The sequence below is a fragment of the Lithobates pipiens genome, unplaced genomic scaffold (genome assembly GCF_037356315.1).
Source record: "Lithobates pipiens isolate NorthernLeopardFrog02 unplaced genomic scaffold, aLitPip1_a1.2 Scaffold_1, whole genome shotgun sequence".
NCBI classification, from domain to species: domain Eukaryota; kingdom Metazoa; phylum Chordata; class Amphibia; order Anura; family Ranidae; genus Lithobates; species Lithobates pipiens.
The window spans coordinates 142236648-142256580 of record NW_027507685.1 but is presented as its reverse complement, the minus strand read 5'-3'; positions in this window follow the sequence as shown (position 1 = coordinate 142256580).

The window sequence follows — 19933 nt, the reverse complement described above, 5'->3', positions numbered from 1 at the left end:
CAATGTGTAATAGAACTGAGGTGCGTTAAACACCTTGTAAGGCACCTCTTCAGCCAATGCACATTTTGCCATACTCTGTTCCGAGGACACAATGTGCACAATGAAAGTGCAAAAACTGTTGAACAACCCCCTCCCTGCCTTACACCCACCCCAACTTGTGCAAGCTTAATCCCTTAACAACTCTGAACTTCCATCTGGGAAAAAAGGAGACTGCATGTATAAGGAGTAGATGAGGAACAGTTTTAGCCACTGGGTCATATAGTGGTTCCAAGCCAGCCGTCATGTAAGGTAATAAGAATGGGGTCTAGCTGAGCACCCCTGCGAGTTGGTATGAAAAATAGGCAGCACAACCCAATTCCTCCATTTGTCTACATAGTAGCGGTTCCCAGTGGTTGGTGAGGCGTAAATTTGCCGCAATATGCATGCAGCTTGTAGGACCAGCACACTTCCACAGCTCCGTGTGACAGATAAATGTAGGAGTAGTGAGAAAGGGCTCCCATAAAGGGAGCAATGATATAAATGAAGTCCACTCAGAGTGTCCAAACGAATGAAGAGAAGAGAAGGGAAGGGAAAGGGGAGTTTGGAACGGAGGTGTGTGTTGTGAGGACTTCCATGATTTGAAGCAATATGGGAACGGATGTGGCATTTGGATTTCGTGCATATAGTGTCGGTATTATAATGAATTTACTTACGTTTCTTCATGGGTACACCCCAAGAGAAATGTGCCGGAAGGAAGAGGGAAGATAAAAACTGAAGTTTTTTTTCCAAATAGATAAAATGACCAATTTTCACTTCAGGGAACCACTTTGATCTATATAAAAGAGCCTGCGATATAGCATAAAGGCTTCAGGTACTGTGTAGTGTGAAGTGGCCAAGAAAGCAACAGGAAGGGGTTCTGGTGCCCCGTATTCTGTATAAAAGAAATTACATAAAATACTTTTTAGGGTGTTTTAAAAAATGAAGAAAAATGTGTGTGTGTGTGTATGTATATGTGTATATATATATATATATATATATATATATATATATATTATAATATATTTATTCTAATTTAATATAAAGAACTAATGTAGAAAGATCTGCTATATTCAGAGATAATAAACAGAGCAGTGTGAGAGAATTTTCAATAGTTAATTCGACAGATTGTCCATCGTTTAGAAAAGACTTCTTGTTAATAGATACCAAGTAATATGTAATGGGTACATATGGGGAAAATATAAAACATACATGGTAATAAATGTAACAGGAAAAAGGGGGAGGAAGTGTTGCACAAAATGTGCTCAGCATGTGCTGGTGGCAGCATAGTGAAAAGCAAGATAGATAGTTAAGGATAAAAAAAGAAATAAATATATTATTATATCACCTTTAGATTTAAGTGGTAACTTCTAGCGGTGTCTTAAGGCAAATAAAGTAAAGACAGGCTCTACCAAAATGGTCCAAGGTGAAAAGGGGATCCTTGTAGCCCCTATAGTAGTTCGCCTGGTGTAGAGGTGGGACCGCTGTGCTGTGGACGCCGGCCCCATGTGTCCGACTTATGCACAGCCGTCCCGGTAGTGACGTTCATCAACGCGACCACGCCCCCTCGGGTGGCCCCAGTCAGCCATAACGCCGCGGACCGGAAGTGTGATGTCTCCACAGTCGGCCAGCCACGCCGAACAGCAAAGGAGACAACACATAACCACTCCCCGGTCGGTGGACAGGCCGAGTCCAACACCCCGAGGGGAACCCCAAGGGAGAGTGGGCAATACCAAACTCCCCCATGGTACAGCGCCAACCCGTAGACCCCGAGCGCAAAGCAACGGGGCCACCGCAGGCGGCGCTCACGTGGCCGCATATTGCAGTCAAATCAGTCTAAAAACACAAAAAAAAAAAAAAAAACACCATCATTCCCATAAAGAGGAACAAAACATTTGAACAGAAAAAAAAAATCAGCATAAAATTATTAAAACATGAATTTAAATCATATATACATAAGGTACTTTTAATTTTTAAATACCATATTTATCGGCGTATAACACGCACCCCAAGTTTAGGAGGGAATTTTAACGAAAAAAACTTTTAGGAGGGAAGTTTAAGGGAAAAAAAAACTTACATTTATATGCCCATCAGTGTCATCTGCAGCCTTGTCCACCATTGCAGCCTTGTCCACCATTGCAGCCTTGTCCACCATTGCAGCCTTATGCAGCCTTGTCCACCATTGCAGCCTTATGCAGCCTTGTCCCCCATTGCAGTCTTGTCCCCCATTGCAGCCTTATGCAGTCTTGTCCCCCATTGCAGCCTTATGCAGCCTTGTCCCCCATTGCAGTCTTGTCCCCCATTGCAGCCTTGTCTATTTTATTTTTTTAAAATGCCGCCGCCGAGATACACATACACACACACACACACACACACACACACATATATACATATATACATATATACACACACACACACACACACACACACATTTTTCTTCATTTTTTAAAACACCCTAAAAAGTATTTTATGTAATTTCTTTTATACAGAATACAGGGCACCAGAACCCCTTCCTGTTGCTTTCTTGGCCACTTCACACTACACAGTACCTGAAGCCTTTATGCTATATCGCAGGCTCTTTGATCTATATAAAAGTGGTTCCCTGAAGTGAAAATTGGTCATTTTATCTATTTGGAAAAACACTTCCGTTTTTATCTTCCCTCTTCCTTCCGGCACATTTCTCTTGGGGTGTACCCATGAAGAAACGTAAGTAAATTCATTATAATACCGACACTATATGCACGAAATCCAAATGTCACATCCATTCCCATATTGCTTCAAATCATGGAAGTCCTCACAACACACACCTCCGTTCCAAACTCCCCTTTCCCTTCCAAACCCCCCCAACCCCCCCCTTGGTGTTTTTTTTTTTTTTTTTTAATATATTGATAGACTGTATAAATATATGTGAAATGTTTTATGTTATCAATCTGACATATTCTCTGTATTTTAGAAAATTGTTAAAGCTCCTGAGAAAGCGTTACTCAAAAACGCGAAACATGTAGAGCGCCAGAACATATCTAAGTTTCAGTTCTATACCTGATATCCTGTCTCACTTCCTGTATTAATGTATAAGCTGTTAATTTTTGGATCTATATGGAAATGAATATGAATTATGTGTAGACTGTACTAATCTTGACAGGATATTAAATACTACTTGATATGTTTTTACAAATCCCCTCCTTTTGTCTTTGTTCTAAATTTTAGTTTAAAAAAAAAAAAAATAACACTTTTGAATATATTGTTTTTTATTTTGGCCTAAAAAGTCCAATAGAACCAACACTTTTCCCTGAGGTCTTTTGTGTGAAGGTTTCTCCTTTTCCCCTTTCCCTTTTCCCTTACAATTTTTCATTGAAGTTATGTTTAGGACGTGGCAACTGTTTTTTTTTTTTTTTACTCTTTTTAGTGTATCCGCAGATACCACCCTGTGATAGATACACACCCCTATTTAAGGTCCTCAAAAAACACCCGGCCATCATGTTCCACCCTCAGACGTGCAGAGAAGAGCATGGAATACTTCAGGTGACGGTCACAAAGTCTGCGCTTGGCCTCCATAAAGCTCTATCGACGTTTCTGTATTTTGGCCAAGAAGTCAGGAAATATTGCCACCTTGATGTTTCCTACTGGGATGTTACCCCTCTCTGTCGCCAGCCTCAGCACAGTGTCTCTGTCCCTGTAGTTTAAAAGTTTTGCAATAAAGGTAGGGGGGCCCCCTGAGGAGGAGGTCTAGCGGGCATCCTGTGAGCCCTCTCCACTGCCAGCATGGGGGAGAAGGCCACCCGACCGTAAGTGGTTACCAGTAGCTGTTCCAGGAACACCGTCGGGTCCTTACCCTCCGCTCCCTCCGGGAGACCGATGAAACGGAGGTTGCACCTCCACAGGCGATTTTCCATGTCATCTTGCTTGGCGAGCAGCTGGTTAATCTGCCTCTGCATGTGAGACATATCCATCTTGACCCCCTCGATCTGAGCAGTGAGAGATGTCCTGCAAAGTGTAACTGCTTCCAACAGTTTATCCGTGTCTCCCTGTCCATGCTCCCCTCCTGTCTGCTCAGCACCACCATCCTGGCCCAGCGCTAACTCCGAGGGAGGGTGTCACAAGATGGCCGCGGACCTCCGCAAGTAGGCCGAAGCCGGGGACTCTCCTAAATGCCGCCGCCGCATGGCCCGATCGTGGCCTGATTGCACCACCGGGAGACCAGGAAGCAGGTGAGGCGTGAGGAGAGTCCCCAGAGGAGCCAGCCACTTGTGAAATGTGTCTATTGGAGTGGAGGATTAATTTATAAAAGGATTTATGAAGGGAGCTCTGGGCATGTAGGACCTACTCCATGTTCTGTCAAGCCACGCCCCTACTTAAATGCATTTTTAAATGTACACATTTGAGAAGATGTGGGCATATCTCCAGTATAGTGCATATGTGCTTGGCTAGATCCTGCAGGTCTAGTTGGGCCCAACTTCAGTTAAGGTGCTTGCAAAACCTGCTGAAAAAGCACGGTTGCTAAAAACGCACGGTTGCTGGAATGCACTGTTGCTAACAATGCATAGAATGCATGATTGCACAAAGATGTATGTTTGTCCTGTTTTGCATAAATATACATGGTTTTACATGTTTGCATAGAGATAAATGATCATGGTTGCTTAAGCATGCATGCACAAAGATGCATATTCGTGTTTACCAAAATGTACAAGAATTTACATGTTTGCAGGGAGATGCAGGTTCAAGCATAGACTGCATAAAGATGCATGGTTATTAATGCTTGCATAAAGATTCAGGTTTGGACATGTTTATATAAATAGACATTGATTATTCATGGTCACATAAAGAAGCGAGTTAGACAGATTTGTATAGATATACATGATTTAAACATGCATGGTCGCATAGAAATGTGTGATTGCATAAAGATGTTTGATTGCATAAAGATACATGATTATACATGTTTGCTTAAATATACATGGTTATACATGTTCACATAGGATACATGGAGAGTTGTTTGCGTAGGGCAGATCCACTTTGCACTGCGGGTGCACTTGGGAGTGCAGTCGCTCTGAATCTAGGAGGTAGATCTGAAATAAGGGGAAGCTCTGCTGATTTTATCCAATCATGTGCAGGCATTTTCCTTAAATCATTCATACTGCAACTGTTTAACCACTTGCTGGCCACCCTATATAGCGGTTTTACAGTTATAGGGAGGCAGCTCTGTGCAGCATCCCGTATCCTGTAGGCATGTGTGTGCCACTTCTGCTGTGATTCTTAATTCTCTCCATGTCCTCCGGGACCCACGATCGTGGGTCCCAGAGGCAGATCCCGGTTCTGATAGTGGAAGGGATGGATTGGATTTCTGCAATACAGGGACTCAAATTCATCTTTCTCTAGTAAAAGCAGTACACACTGGCTAGGCACATGGTTAACCTTTTGCTCACACTTGATGTTTAACCCCTTCCCAGACAGTATCATTTGTACAGTGACAGTGCATTTTTTTTAGCACTGATCATTATTGGTGTCACTGGTTCCTGCAAAGTCAGGGTCCGATTGTCCACTGCAATATCCCAGTCCTGCTATAAGTTGCTGATTGCCACCATTACTAGCATAAATAAAAAATCCATATATATCCCATAGGGTTTAGATGCTATAACATTCACATAAACCAACCAATATACACTTATTGGGACTTTTTTTTTTTTTTTTACAAAAACATATATATTGGCCTAAATTTATGCAGATTTTTTATTGGCTGTTTTATAGCGGAAAGAAAATTATATTATTGTTTGTAGTGAAATAAAAACGCAGCGGTAATCAAATACGAACCAAAAACTTTTTGGGAAAAAATAACAAATTTTTCTCAAGTCATCTTCCAGGACAATACCCTGAGATGATTGGTCCCACCTGTGATGGATCTCGGATACCCCTTACTGAGCAACTCCGCCAGACCTGTGTCTCCTGTTATCCAAACGAGCCTGCAGATTCGCCATAACCAGCCCTTAACCCCTCAATCACGAGACAAGACACACAGGTGTTGAGGGTTAAACGTAGAGCATAAAACTGTTTATTATATTACACTTTAAACACAGTTAGGAACACTCCTCTTAGCCTTGTCATCAGGGCTGGACTGGGACAGAAATTTGGCCCTGGACTTCATCCAGACCGGCCCACTTACATTTTGAGTGTCCCATCAGCACCCCCTTACATCAGAGTGTCCCATCACCAACCCCCTTACATCAGAGTGTCCCATCACCAACCCCCTTACATCAGAGTGTCCCATCACCACCCCCTTACATCAGAGTGTCCCATCACCACCCCCTTACATCAGAGTGTCCCATCAGCAGCCCCCTTACATCAGAGTGGCCCATCAGCACCCTCTTACATCAGAGTGTCCCATCACCAGCCCCCTTACATCAGAGTGTCCCATCACCAGCCCCCTTACATCAGAGTGTCCCATCACCAGCCCCCTTACATCAGAGTGGCCCACTGAGCCATCGGCCCACCGGGAAACTCCCGGTAGTCCCAATGGCCAGTACATGCCTGCTTGTCATAGAGGGGGGTAGGGGACAAGGAAGAACCAATGGAAACTCAACACTTGTATATTCAAACAACGACAGTTGAAACACATAAAGAGATTATGACAAGCAGGCAACCCCTCCTTACACATCCCCTGCTGAGAGGTGTCTCCAGACCCAACACAATTAACACAGCAACAAGAGGAGGGGGGATGGGGAAGAAGAGATATTACATTACATTATCTCAATGCTGTTTTGTTTCCAAGTCTTGTAGCCCCATACTATGGGAATACCGCCAACTTGTATATGCCTTTATCAGCTAAAAGTACATTGTGGAATAAGTATATATTTAGCCCAGCCGGACCAATAGGTTTAGGGTAGCCAGGAACGACTCCAGAAGCCCAGCCACAGATACCGCGTTCACCCAGTTCCGATAAACCGGCGACCGCGGACACAAATGTATGGAGGTAGCATCTTCTTCAGGTGGTGGGAGAGGGCAAATACCCCTCCAAATCTCACGTTCTCTGCTGGGCCATAGTCTGTGGGTAGAAGGCGAGCCCATAGCCCCCTCCAAAACACAGTGACAGTGGGTCCTGTCGCACCACCTGACAGGAAACACAATCAAGATAGAGGTTAAAAACCCTGCCCCTCCCTGTGCTCCTCAGTTTTTGTTTCCCCACAGTGAAAGTTTTTTTTCCTTACAGACCTAAGGTCGAGGGCTGGCGGTCTCCTCCCAGGAGCTGGACCACAGGCTTGGGGAGCCTCTGGGTCTGGTAAGGCTTGCTCTTCCGGGGGGGGTTTTCCCTACCTCTCAGTGGGGCGGGAGAAGATCCCATCTCCGAGAGCTAAAGGACCCTGGGCACAGTGGGGGTTTTCAGAACTTCAAGGACCATAGTCCTGCTCCTCTTTCTTTCCTGACTAGTATCAGTTTCCAGGATGTTGTCTGTTAGAGGTTCTCCTCGTCTCCCTGGTGAGTTCCTCTTTTGTCAGCTGACAGCCCTGGGTCCCTCAAAAGGCAATGAGGGGGGGAACCCCAACAATGGAACAAGAGGAGTCGGTATCAGCAGCCATTCAAGAGACCGCAAGGGGTGCGTCTACCCGGCCAGTGGGGGTAATGGAGGGGTGGGTCCTCTAGCCCATACCCTCGCAGGGGGCCATAAGTTCTATTTCAGGTTAATTGGGCTCTTTTTCTTATAGAAGTGGATGCTATTGCCCAGGGTGTTGCCAGTAGACCTAGGTCTAAAACTCCCTCCCAATCTGTGTGGTTACTGCAATGAAAAATTGGCACCAGAGCACACCAAGCTGTTTTGCTACAGGTGTATACATAAATTGTCAGGGAAGGCGACCTCGCAGGTCAGAGATTTTCTCTCAGTAAAGACAAATGTCTAGCCCCAAGGCCTTTCAGGCAAACATTAAGACTAGGCAGGAAGAGTCACACCCTAGTAGAGGGTTCATCCTCTCAGAGAGTACCTCTACTTATAGGAGTGGTAGGTACATGCGCACTGAACCCCAAAAGACCCCAGCCTCTCAGGATTCTGAAGAGGAGGTTGAGGACTTCAATTGGAGTCTTCCTGGGGGGGAGGATGTAGAGAATAGCCAGGAGGAAGAACACTCCAGACCATGCTGAGATTCAGGAGCTCGAGGCAGATTTCTGCACAGGATAGGATGTATCAAGGCCTGATCAGACCGCAGTCTAAAGTCTTGCATATCCACCAGTCCCTCAAGGATATTCTGAGGGAGTGGAAAGAGCCAGAGAAAAAACGTCTAAAATTTAAGACCTGGAAACGGTATCCTTCCAAAGAATACAAGTTTTTTCTTTTTAAATATCCAGGCTTGATGCGTCCTTAGCGCAGGTGTCCAAGCAATCGCACCTCTTGAGGATGCAGGCAATATACGGGACCATATGGACTGCCGGTCCAAGACTCTCTTGCATAGAGCCTGGGAGGCCAATGCTGCGGCCATGAGCCCCAGCACTGACATCGGCCTGTATAGCCAGATTTGCGGATGTATGGGGGAATAAGTTAATGGACTATGTAGCGCATACTTCTAAGTCCAAGCAGCTCTTGGATTCCTTGAAGGTGACTGGAAAAGCAGTTGCCTACCTTGCGGATGCAGCAGTCGAAACTGTACATATGTCCGAAATCAGCAGCCCTCCTTTGGCTAGAAGGGCCGTATGGTTAATATCTGGGATGGGGAACCACAAGTCGAGAACAAGGATTATCTACCATTTGAAGGGTCCCTCCTATTTGGACCAGACCCTTTCCAGGTCCACTGAAAAGGGAAAGACGTTTCCTGTAAAACCTCAAAAGGATAAAGGAATTTTTTCAAGGCCCCCAGGTCAACAACCATTTTAAAAATCATAAAGAAGGCAAACAATGGGGCGTTGGCAGGGGCAAGCAGAAGGGAGGTTTCCTTTTCTCGGGCACAAAGCCTGCAGACAAGGATTCCAAGTGATGCCAGCTCCAGGGTAGGGGTGAGGCTCTGTTTGTCACACAGTGGGAACAGGTCTCAGACTTCCCTTATCCTTCAGTGGATAAGAGAGGGCTACAGACTGGAATTTGTTTCCAGACCTCCCCAATCGGGACAGACAAAAAGTTTTAGGACTCTTAAGAGTGCCAGACGGTTGGTAGACCAGGGGGTCATCCTCCCAGTACCAGCAAGTTAATGCGTATGGGATTTTATTCCCATGTCTTTGTGGTCCCGAATCCCTCCGTAAAATACCTATTGATTATAAATCTAAGCTAAACACTTTCCTACTATACAAAGTTTTGTATGGAATCGGTGTACATGGTCAGGAAGCATCTGTTGAAGGAGGTCTTTATGGTCATCATAGAACTAAAGGATGCATATCTACATGTCTCCATTTTCCAGGAGCATCAGGTATTTCTTCGTTTTGCAATACACACATCAGGGTACCCAGCACTGGCAGTTCCGTGCCTTGCCCTTTGGACTGTCAGCCAGCCCGAGAGTCTTTACTAAGATTCACGCATGGGTCATCTCTTACCTTCACCTACAGGGAATAACACTGATTCCCCCCCCCCCCCCATCTAGACAAACTATTGGTCTACTTCCTTTCCAGGGATTCTCTGCTCTTAGATTTAGACAAGGTGAGAAACACCTTGGAATCCCTGGGGTGGTTTATCAGTCAGGAGGAATCCTCACTGATTGCATCTCAGACCAAGCTCTACCTAGGCCTTCTGGTAGACTCAGTAGCACAGAAGCTGGTACTTCCTCGGGAGAAGGTAGAAGCTCTGATTCCCACACGCCTTATCTTCAATCGTAGATCTGAGGGAGGCCTACCGAAGGTGGTTGACTCTGGGACTCATGATGTCCTGTATTCCTGCCATGCCCTGGGTCCAGCTCCACTCCTGGTCCCTTCAGAATTTTACTCTCCTCATGGGATGGAAAAAGGGAGTCATTGGATGAATGGGTTTTCATTCCTGGAAAGGTAAAGTCCCTTTGGCTCAACCCTTAGAGGTTGGGGGCAGGACACCTTTGGACCCAGCTTCAGCCTGTCAGGATGACAACCGATGTGAGCTTCTGGGGTTGGGGGGCCCATTTAGAGGGGCGACAGGCTCCAGAGTACCGCCTCCTCCAATTTCAGGCAGCTCCTAGCAGTCAGAGGCTCCAAGAGCCGAGGACAGGATTAGGGGGAGAGAGGTCCAGGTCCTCTCAGACAACTCTAACAGTGACCTTCCTGAATATTCAGGGGGTACCTGGTCATCCTCTGAGTAGGGATGGCCTTGTGGTTCGCCTGGCAGTCGGTTCGTGGTGAATTTTGCGTGTTCGCAACTCGCCAAACTGGTGGACTTCTGGCGCTGTTCGTGCGGCGGACATATGCGTTTACATTGTGAAAGAACTTTGACCCATGATGACACATCCATCATGGGGTACAGGGCAGCCAATTGAGACATTTCAGCACATGGACAATTGGACATTCCCTCTACCTTTATAAATAGACCTGATCTGGTGGCCATTTTACATTCTGTCTTTTGTCAGTGTAGGGAGAGGTTGCTGTGTGGAGCAGGGACAGACTGTAGTGACACAAATCACTAGCTATTAAGTCCACAAAAGTCCTTTTAAGGACTGGTATAGGTGTACAGTATATAGGGTTCTGGTGCACTGCTGCTGAGTGCACTGCTGACCGATTCTGCAGCTGTCTTTTGTCAGTGTAGGGATAGGACGCTGTGTGGCGCAGGGACAGTCAGTTTAATCCAGGGCTCTCAAACTGGTGGCCCTCCAGCTGTTGCAAAACTACAAGTCCCATCATGCTTCTGCCTGTGGGAGTCAGGCTTGTATCTGTCAACCTTGCAATGCCTCATGGGACTTGTAGTTTCGCAACAGCTGGAGGGCCGCCAGTTTGAGACTCCTGGTTTAATCACTAGCTATTAATATTAGGTCCACAAAGGTCCTTTTAAGGACTGGTATAGGTGCACAGTATATAGGGTTGTACACGTATAATATACTTTCTTTCAAATATAGAAAGCCTATTATACTTGACTGCTGAGCGGAGTGCTGACCGATTCTGCAGCTGTCTTTTATCAGTGTTGGGACTGAGGGACAGTCTGCAAATCACTAGCTACTAGGTCCACAAAGGTACTTTTAAGGACTGGTATAGGTGTACTATTTTGTGTGCAGTATATAAAGGTGTAATACACGTATAAAATACTTGCACATATAGAAAGCATAGTATAGTGCATTTCCACTGTGCAGCATTGTGACTGCTGAGCGTTTCTGCAGCGATACTACAAAGAGTGACAAACGCAATAAAAAAATAGTAGTATAACTGGTGTGATAGACCAGTGGCCCCCAAGAACGACAGATTGAAACGGGGTGTTATATACCTTCTTCCACCTACATACTACACTTCTCTAGAGACTTTTGTCACAGGGTCTTTTAAAAAATGACAGGCAGAGGAAGAGGCAGGCCCTTCCGCAGGGGGGGTAGGACAGGAGCAACAGACTTGAGCCAAAGAGGCAAATTGCAGAAGGTGTGTGCGATTACGTCAAAGGACGCACCAGACTTGGTTGAGTGGCTCACTCAGCCTTACTCTTCTGCACCCTCCTCATCCTCTCGATCTGCAGCCTCTTCTTCACTCTCTGCTGTGTGCACCCCCAAAGACACTACCACCAACACCACCACCATATACCTTCCGCTTGAGTCACAGGAATTATTTTCCGATCCATCACAAGACGTTTCCGATGCGCAGCCATTCTTGGCATTGGATCAGGAAGAGGAGGTAGCAACACCTGCCACTCAGCAGTCTGACGACAGTACCCAGATCAGCCCAAGCAGGTTGGTCCCCGCTGTTGCTGCCTACTCCGAGATCTCTAATTATAGCGGTGGGGAAGGTGACGTCGATGATAACGTGTCTAGTGATGTCACGTGGGTGCCCACAAGAGAGGAAGAGGAGGGGAGTTCAGAGGGAGATATGGACCAGCAGATAGGGAGGAGAAGCAGGCGGAACTTACATTGCACAGGAGGGACAAAGCAGACTGCTAATGTATCAGGAGCGAGGCATCAACCATGTACAGTCACATCTGGTGCTCCAAGGACGCCGGCACATGGCTCCGCAGTGTGGGCTTTTTTTAACGTGTCCGCTGCTGACTATAGTGTTGCCACCTGCAATCTTTGCAGTCAACGCATAAGTCGCGGTAAGCCCAAAACTCACCTAGGGATGGCCGCCTTAAGAAGGCCCATGAGCTGCCATCACCGAGCCCAGTGGGAGCAACGGACCCCACAAAGCCACACTCCAGGCTCTCACCACCCAGCCTCGTCTTCTACTTCTCCTTCTCCTCTCTCTCCTCACAATTGTCCTCCACTCCACCTTCCATCATGCCGTCCTCACGTTTTTCTGCAAAAAGGCAGGCTTCCGTGGGCCAAATGTTCGAGCGTAAAAAAAATGATGCCGGATAACCCTCTTGCTCAACAGGTTAACGGCTGGCTTGTCAGAAATGATAGGCCGCCAACTACTGCCATAAAAATTGGTGGACTCGGAGGCCTTTTGAAAATTTGTGGCCATTGGAACACCACAATGGAAGGTCCCAGGAAGGAAGTATTTCTCACAGAAGAGCATCCCAGAGCTATATGGCCATGTTCATGTGGTCTAGCAAACACGGGCAGGGAAGGTATATAACTTTTACTGCCCACTGGGTGAATCTTCTGACAGCCGTCAAGCATGTAACCCGTGACACCTGTGTAGATTTGGTTTTACAGCCACGGCCTGCCTCTTCTTCTTCTCCTTCGACACCATCCTCCTCCCTCTCCTCCTCGGCTGACTCCTCCTTTTCCGCTGCTAGCGTCTCTTCCTCTGCGCCGCCCAAGCTCGCCAGAACCTTTTTCGACATGCCAGGTGAGACGTTGCCATGCTGTGCTGCGTCTGTTGTGCCTGGAAGCCAAGAGCCACACTGGCCCTGCACCCCTTTCAGCTTTGCGTTCACAGGCAGATCAGTGGCTAACACCGCTCAATTTGACAGTTGGTAAAGTGGTGTGTGACAATGGTGCCAATCTGCTTAGCGCATTGAAACAGGGCAAAATTACGCACGTGCCATGCATGGCACACGTCTTAAACTTGGTCATACAGTGATTCGTTGTCAAATACCCTGGGGTCCAGGACATCTTGCGGCAGGCAAGGAAAATCTCGACCCATTTCAGAAGATCTTACACGGCCATGGCTCAGCTTGCCAGTAGACCATGTATTTATTTAATCCAGCACACGGACCTTTTTTCTGCCTTTGGCTCACTTCCTTGTACAAAAAAAGCACACCGTACTATATGTCCGTACCCTCCTGTTTGAAGAGGTTGAGCAGTGTCATATTTTTGGGTCCCGCAGCGAGTTGCTGGTATCAGTGCTGGTGTCAGTGCTCTCTCTATCACGGTGCTGGTGTGGTGTCAGTGCTTTTTATCTTGGTGCTGGTGTGGTGTTTAGTGCTCTCTATCTTGGTGCTGGTGTGGTGTCAGTGTTCTCTATCACGGTGCTGGTGTCAGTGCTCTCTATCACGGTGCTGGTGTCAGTGCTCTCTATCATGGTGCTGGTGTCAGTGCTAGTGCTCTCTCACGGTGCTGGTGTCAGTGCTAGTGCTCTCTCACGGTGCTGGTGTGGTGTCAGTGCTCTCTCACAGTGCTGGTGTGGTGTCAGTGCTCTCTATCATGGTGCTGGTGTCAGTGCTCAGTCTCTATCGCGGTGCAGGTGTCAGTGCTCTCTATCTCGGTGCTGGTGTGGTCTCAGTGCCCTCTATCTCGGTGCTTGTGTGGTGTCAGTGCTCTCCATCGCGGTGCTGGTGTCAGTGCTCAGTCTTTATCGTGGTGCTGGTGTCAGTGCTCAGTCTCTATCGTGATGCTGGTGTCAGTGCTCTCTATCTCGTGCTGGTGTGGTGTCTGTGCTCAGTCTCTATCGTGGTGCTGGCATCAGTGCTCTCTATCGCGGTGCTGGCGTCAGTGCTCTCTATCGCGGTGCTGGTGTGGTGTCAGTGCTCTCTATCATGGTGCTGGTGTCAGTGCTCAGTCTCTATCGCGGTGCAGGTGTCAGTGCTCTCTATCTCGGTGCTTGTGTGGTGTCAGTGCTCTCTATCGTGGTGCTGGTGTCAGTGCTCAGTCTCTATCGTGGTGCTGGTGTCAGTGCTCTCTATCTCGTGCTGGTGTGGTGTCTGTGCTCAGTCTCTATCGCGGTGCTGGCATCAGTGCTCTCTATCGCGGTGCTGGCGTCAGTGCTCTCTATCGCGGTGCTGGTGTGGTGTCTGCTCAGTCTCTATCGCGGTGCTGGTGTCAGTGCTCTCTATCTCGGCGCTGGTGTGGTGTCTGTGCTCAGTCTCTATCGTGGTGCTGGTGTCAGTGTTCTATCCCAGTGCTGGTGTCAGTGATGGAGATAGCAGCGGAGAAGCCAATCAGCAGACAGTGCCAGCACCATGGCTGAGGATCCGCACTGGACTGGCACCTCCGGACCACCGCAGTGGAGCCCTGCATAGGTGGGGGGTAAGGCCCGGGCAGAGGGAGGGGCTCAAGCACAGGTTGGCACACTGGGACACTGGCACAGGACTGCGCTGCCCTGACTGTGGCACTGATCATCTCCTGCATCCCCTTCATAGCCTGCCCTGACTTTTCCTCTCCTCCATGGCCTTCATGCGCTCCTGAATTGTCAAAATTTCACAGATAAAAAAAGAATGCTTGTCGTCGATCTCAGATTCGCTTAATACTTTTGTTATGTCAGTGTTCATGTTGTGGAACTATGTGTGCACAGCTAGTATTTTGTGGCTGAAAATATGACCTGTAGGTTTTTAAGGTTCGCCTGCCATTAAAGTCAATGGGGTCGGCCGCAAACTTTGCAGTTCGCAAACTTTTGGCCGCGTTCGCAAAATGTCCCATCGGAAGTTCATCCATCACTATAGACAGAGAACATGCCAAAAGGTCAGGTTCACAAGCAAGCAGGGATAGTCGAGAACAAGCCAAGATCAGTAAACAGGATCAGACATAGGACACAGAGCAATGAGCACATGGAAGCCAAATCACATACTATTGGTCAGTGGAGCTGGCTTGCAGTGCACAGGTTAATATAGAGTTCCCTGGTAGGGGCTGGGATGGAGCCATGCTTTGAGGAGAGATTACTTAAGCATCCAGGTGAGAGTGGCTGGCCTCTTAATCTGAACACATGGAGAGGTAAGCTGGCAGACAAACATTACTGCATAACCATGACAAGCAAGCAATCCGATTTCTTGAAATGATGGAAGGAAAAGGTATCTATGCACAGTGTTCAAAAAAGGTAAAGATGTTGGTGCAAAGTGTCCCGTGTGAAACTGTGAGAAAAGATTTGTAAGGATTGGGCGATTTCCCTCTTACCAACGATCAGGCCGAATAGATGCCTTTCGAATAGTAGCTCATAGCGACACTCATGCAACGGATTGGCCGTATCGATCTCCCAATGTGAATCTCAGGACACAGGTTGGCAGGTGACCCAATTGGTGCTGGATGGATGTCAGATGAACAGCAAACAGAGCTAAGCCCCTCTTATCCAGGTTGTAATGTGATATACCACACTGTAGGCCGCGACTTCTCTCTCCATGCATGGAGAGGTCCGTTTTGTGTCAGGCCCAGGAGGAAGAAGATGCTCCCGAGCTGGATTTTCCCTCTTTTATCGTTACTCCCAGCAATCTCAATGATGATCGCAAAGATCCCTGGAATATCTAGTCCAGGTGGATTGTCATGCAAGCCAATTATCAGTCTACGTATCCCAAAATCCCTGCACATCCAGGCACATACATTTTCCACACACACGCTGAAGTCAAGAATCAGTCCTTGCAGCTTTGTTTTTGTATTTTATTAGGGGAAGTGAACTTGGATAGGTGATGGGGTTATTATGGGATGCCAACTTGTTCAATGCAGAATCCTTCAGGGACACAAATATATATATATATATATATAGTATAATGGATAGAAAGAAAATGGGAATTTTGACAGTGCAGACTATCAAGAAAGTTGGAAAATAAAAAATTAAATACATTTTATTCAATAGATGATAAAAAAAAAAAACTGACAGGTTATACAACTGTGGTCTAATCAAAATTCATTGATTGAATGAAGGTAAGTTGTTGCACATTATCCCGACATGTTTCGCAGATATGCTTCCTCAGGGGATTTGCATATTAATCAATAGAAACTCTAGATTTTAAAAAAAGCAAGAACAAAAAAATATATAGAAAGACACATCGAGAGAGAATGCTTACCCAGACCAAGGAAACCACGCCAAACCACTGCCAGGTGTTAAACAACCATTAGGTGACCCCACAGATCTATAGTCCCCAAGAAACCATAGAGGGCAAAAGGTCCAGCTAAAAAATAATGTAAATATTGTTTATCAAGAAGATATGAGAATTTAATAATTCTAGTGTTGCATATATTTGCAACAATGGGGATAAACATCCTCCAATATTAAAGATCTTAATAATTTACTCACTTAAAATCAGGTTAGTGAAGCCCCAGAGGAAAATGACAAGGAGTATATACTCTATGATCAGAAGGAGACGAACTGAAAACAGATCAAAAATTTAAATAAATGGAATATTAAACTGTATTTGAAAAAAAGGAAGAAATATTAAGAAATATTAAAAGGGGAAAATTGAATGGAATGGGATGTATCGTACATTTTAAAACAAAATAGCAAGGGAGATAATAACCCCCCGCATATATAAGCAATCCAAGTAGCAAGGAAAAAAAGAAATGTTACTAATACAGCGATGCTGCACTGTTACAAGGTTGCAATATGCTATACAGAGTTGGGCATTAATGTCATTTGTATCAGAGTGTAAATATAGTTACTGGCAGCAAAAAGGGAAAGCTAAATTGCACATTTCACTTACCAAACAAGTCGGGCTCATGACGTCTGACGTCACCGGCTCGAAGAGCGCTATTGCACATGCTCAAAGAGCTAAGGAAGCCCTGAGCCTACAATCCCCATAAGGCACTGGGGGAGGAAGTCATCATTGCGGCGACAAAGTCATATAGATAGAGAATAATCCCTAAACCAACAAGCACTGGAGGGAGGAGGCTCAGGAGTTGGAACACAGCCAAAAGGCAGTAAGGGAGATGTAATATGTATCCAGCATCCCGGGCTCAAGGAAAGGGCAGCACCGTAATGGGCAAGTGCCTAGGCAAAGCCTGGCACTGCCCTGGGTATCCGTATGGAAAGTTGGTGCAGAAATGTGGGTATCCAGATGGGAAACAGTAAGTGGCAGTGGAAAACAAAAAGGTAAAGAAAGGCAAGCATATGTTCACACATCCAAGCCCCACATGTAGGTCCACAACAACACATATGGGATAAAATAAAAATCAGACAATGTGTCAAAAATATTAAACAAGAAGATAAACAATAAAGGGAAGACAAATATAAAAGATCAATATAATTTAAGCTAATTAACAAAACTAAATTAACTAAATAGTAAATGATAACAAATAATTAAAATAAAATAAAGAAAATAAAGAAAAAAGGGGGGGGGAGGGAATTTTTGAGCATGAGAAAAATTCATAGAAAGGGCTTGAAGGTTAAGTTTTCGTTAAATCCCGGAAAAGCAGTAGCCTTTAAATCATAAATCCACCTAGCTTCAAGTTGAAGTAAGGTTCTATCAGCACTGCCCCCCCCCCCCCCCCCTTAAATCCAAAGGGACATGTTCCAAGGCCAAAAATGTGATTGTGTTCGAATTGAAGGCATGATATAGACCGACATGCCTGCTAATGGCAGTGTCCATTTTCTTCTTTATAATGGACTTTATATGGTCTCTAATTCTCATAAAGAATTGCCTCTGTTTTTCCCACATAGAAGTCACCGCACAGACACCAGGCCAAATAGATAGCACCCAGTGTCTGGCAGGTGACCCTATGTTTAATGGAATGCCACTTCCCATTAGGTAATTTAAATTTAGATTTGTGGTCAACATATTGACAAACGTCAGTGACCGCACCGAAAAGTGGCAATATTTGTAACTCTATTCATGGAGTTAATGTTATCAAAGTGACTATGTGCAAGTCTATCTTTTAATGAAGGAACTTTTAAACGTAACCTCAGGGAATTCTTTAATATATTTTTTTACAATCGGACCGGCTAGAAGTGGCCAAAATATTTAACAAGATTGTAGGCCTTCTTCAAGCACCTATGGCTATAACCTCTTATTTTCAGTCTCCGACACAGATCCTTTGCTGCTAATTGAAGATCTGCATCCTTACTACAGTTACGTTTCAATTGTAAATAAATATTGACTGTAAGGGATACTATTCAGAAGTAAAGTAGGGTGGGAACTGTTGGCGTGAAGGATTGTATTCCCTGCGGAAGGTTTTTTCAATAAAGATGAAACCAATTTGCCATCAGTATCAATAGAGATGATTAAATCCCAAAAATGCAGAGAAGATTGACTGTAATGCATACTAAACTTTAAGTTGAAATCATTAACTGAAATTAAACCCAAAAATTGGTTCAATTCCGATTCGGTACCTGACCAGAAGATAAGGACATCATCAATATAGTGAAACCAAGAGATCTTATCCAATAAATGTGCAAGATCATCTCTGGAAAATATGTATTTTTCCCACCCCCCCCAGGTACAGGTTGGCATACGATGAGGCACACTTGGTCCCCATCGCAAACCCCTGCACCTGGAGGTAGTGGGAAGAATCAAATGCAAAGACATTGTGTCTCAAAAATATATTCAAGTAGCTCCAGTACAAATTTGCTATATTTGAAAGAGGTTGAGCCCCTTTCACTCAAGAAGGCCCGCACAACCTCAATACCGCTATCATGATTCTTAGTAAATCAATTGTGTCCTTAACATAGGACGATAAAGATGATGCATGAGGATGTAAATAACTCAATTAAAGCACTGGCGTTCTCAATTAAGCTGGAGCATCCAGAAATTATTGGACATCCTGGAGGATTCATTAAAGATTTGTGAATTTTGGGTAATGAAGAAAAGGTAGGAATTTTTGGATCCTTGGTATTTAAAAAATTCCAAGTATTAAGGTCAATAATGCCCTGTTGATAGGCCTTGGAAACAATACTTCGATTAATTGTCAATTACTGTTTTAGAGAGCGGACGGTACTATTCTTTATTCAGTATGATATTCTTGCACATAGTCGCATATTGTGGTATTTCCAAAATCACTAAGTTGCCACTTTTATCAGCTGGCTTGAGTATTAGATTTGTGTTAGACTGAAGGGATTTAATAGCTTCCTTTTTGTTGAGTCAAATTGGCAGACGTTTATAGAAGACAAGGTTGAATTTTCAATGGCTTTGGATGTCTGCTGCATAAACGCCCAAATATTGGGGTTGGTGTTAAGGAAGGGAAACAGTTTTGTTTTAGGTTTGAAGGACATGCCAATGACTGACAATCCAGTATCAGGGCTGGTTTAGCCGTTCCTTCTCTGGGCTGGCTGCTCAGCTGTTGGCTAATTGCCAGCTCTCATCTTTCTCCACAGTTACCAGCTGTTCCTGATCATGCTTGTCTGACCTGCCTACTTAAAGCTGTCCAGCTCACTTCACCTTTGCCTTCGCCTTGGTCACATCACAAGAAATCATCTCCTGCGGTTCTGTTTAAAGACTGGCTTGCTAACATCCCTTCTGGCTATGCTTTGACTACGCTTTTTCTATTTACATTTTTATTTAAAAAAACAAATGTGATTTAATTGTACGTCTGTCTCGGTCTGATTCATGGTTTGACAGTAGGCGAAGGCCATGCATTCAGAAGATACAGTCAATCCACTTGTTGGTAATATTTTTTCCAGATTGGATGAGCAAGATCACCGCATGGATCAGTTTGCCATAGCGTTACAAATGCTCCTGAGTCACACGGCTCACCTAGAATCCCCCACAGTGGCTGCTCTGGTACAACCTGAGTCGCAGGCCGTCCCTGCTGCTGCACCAGTCTCTGTGCAGGCACCCACCTCG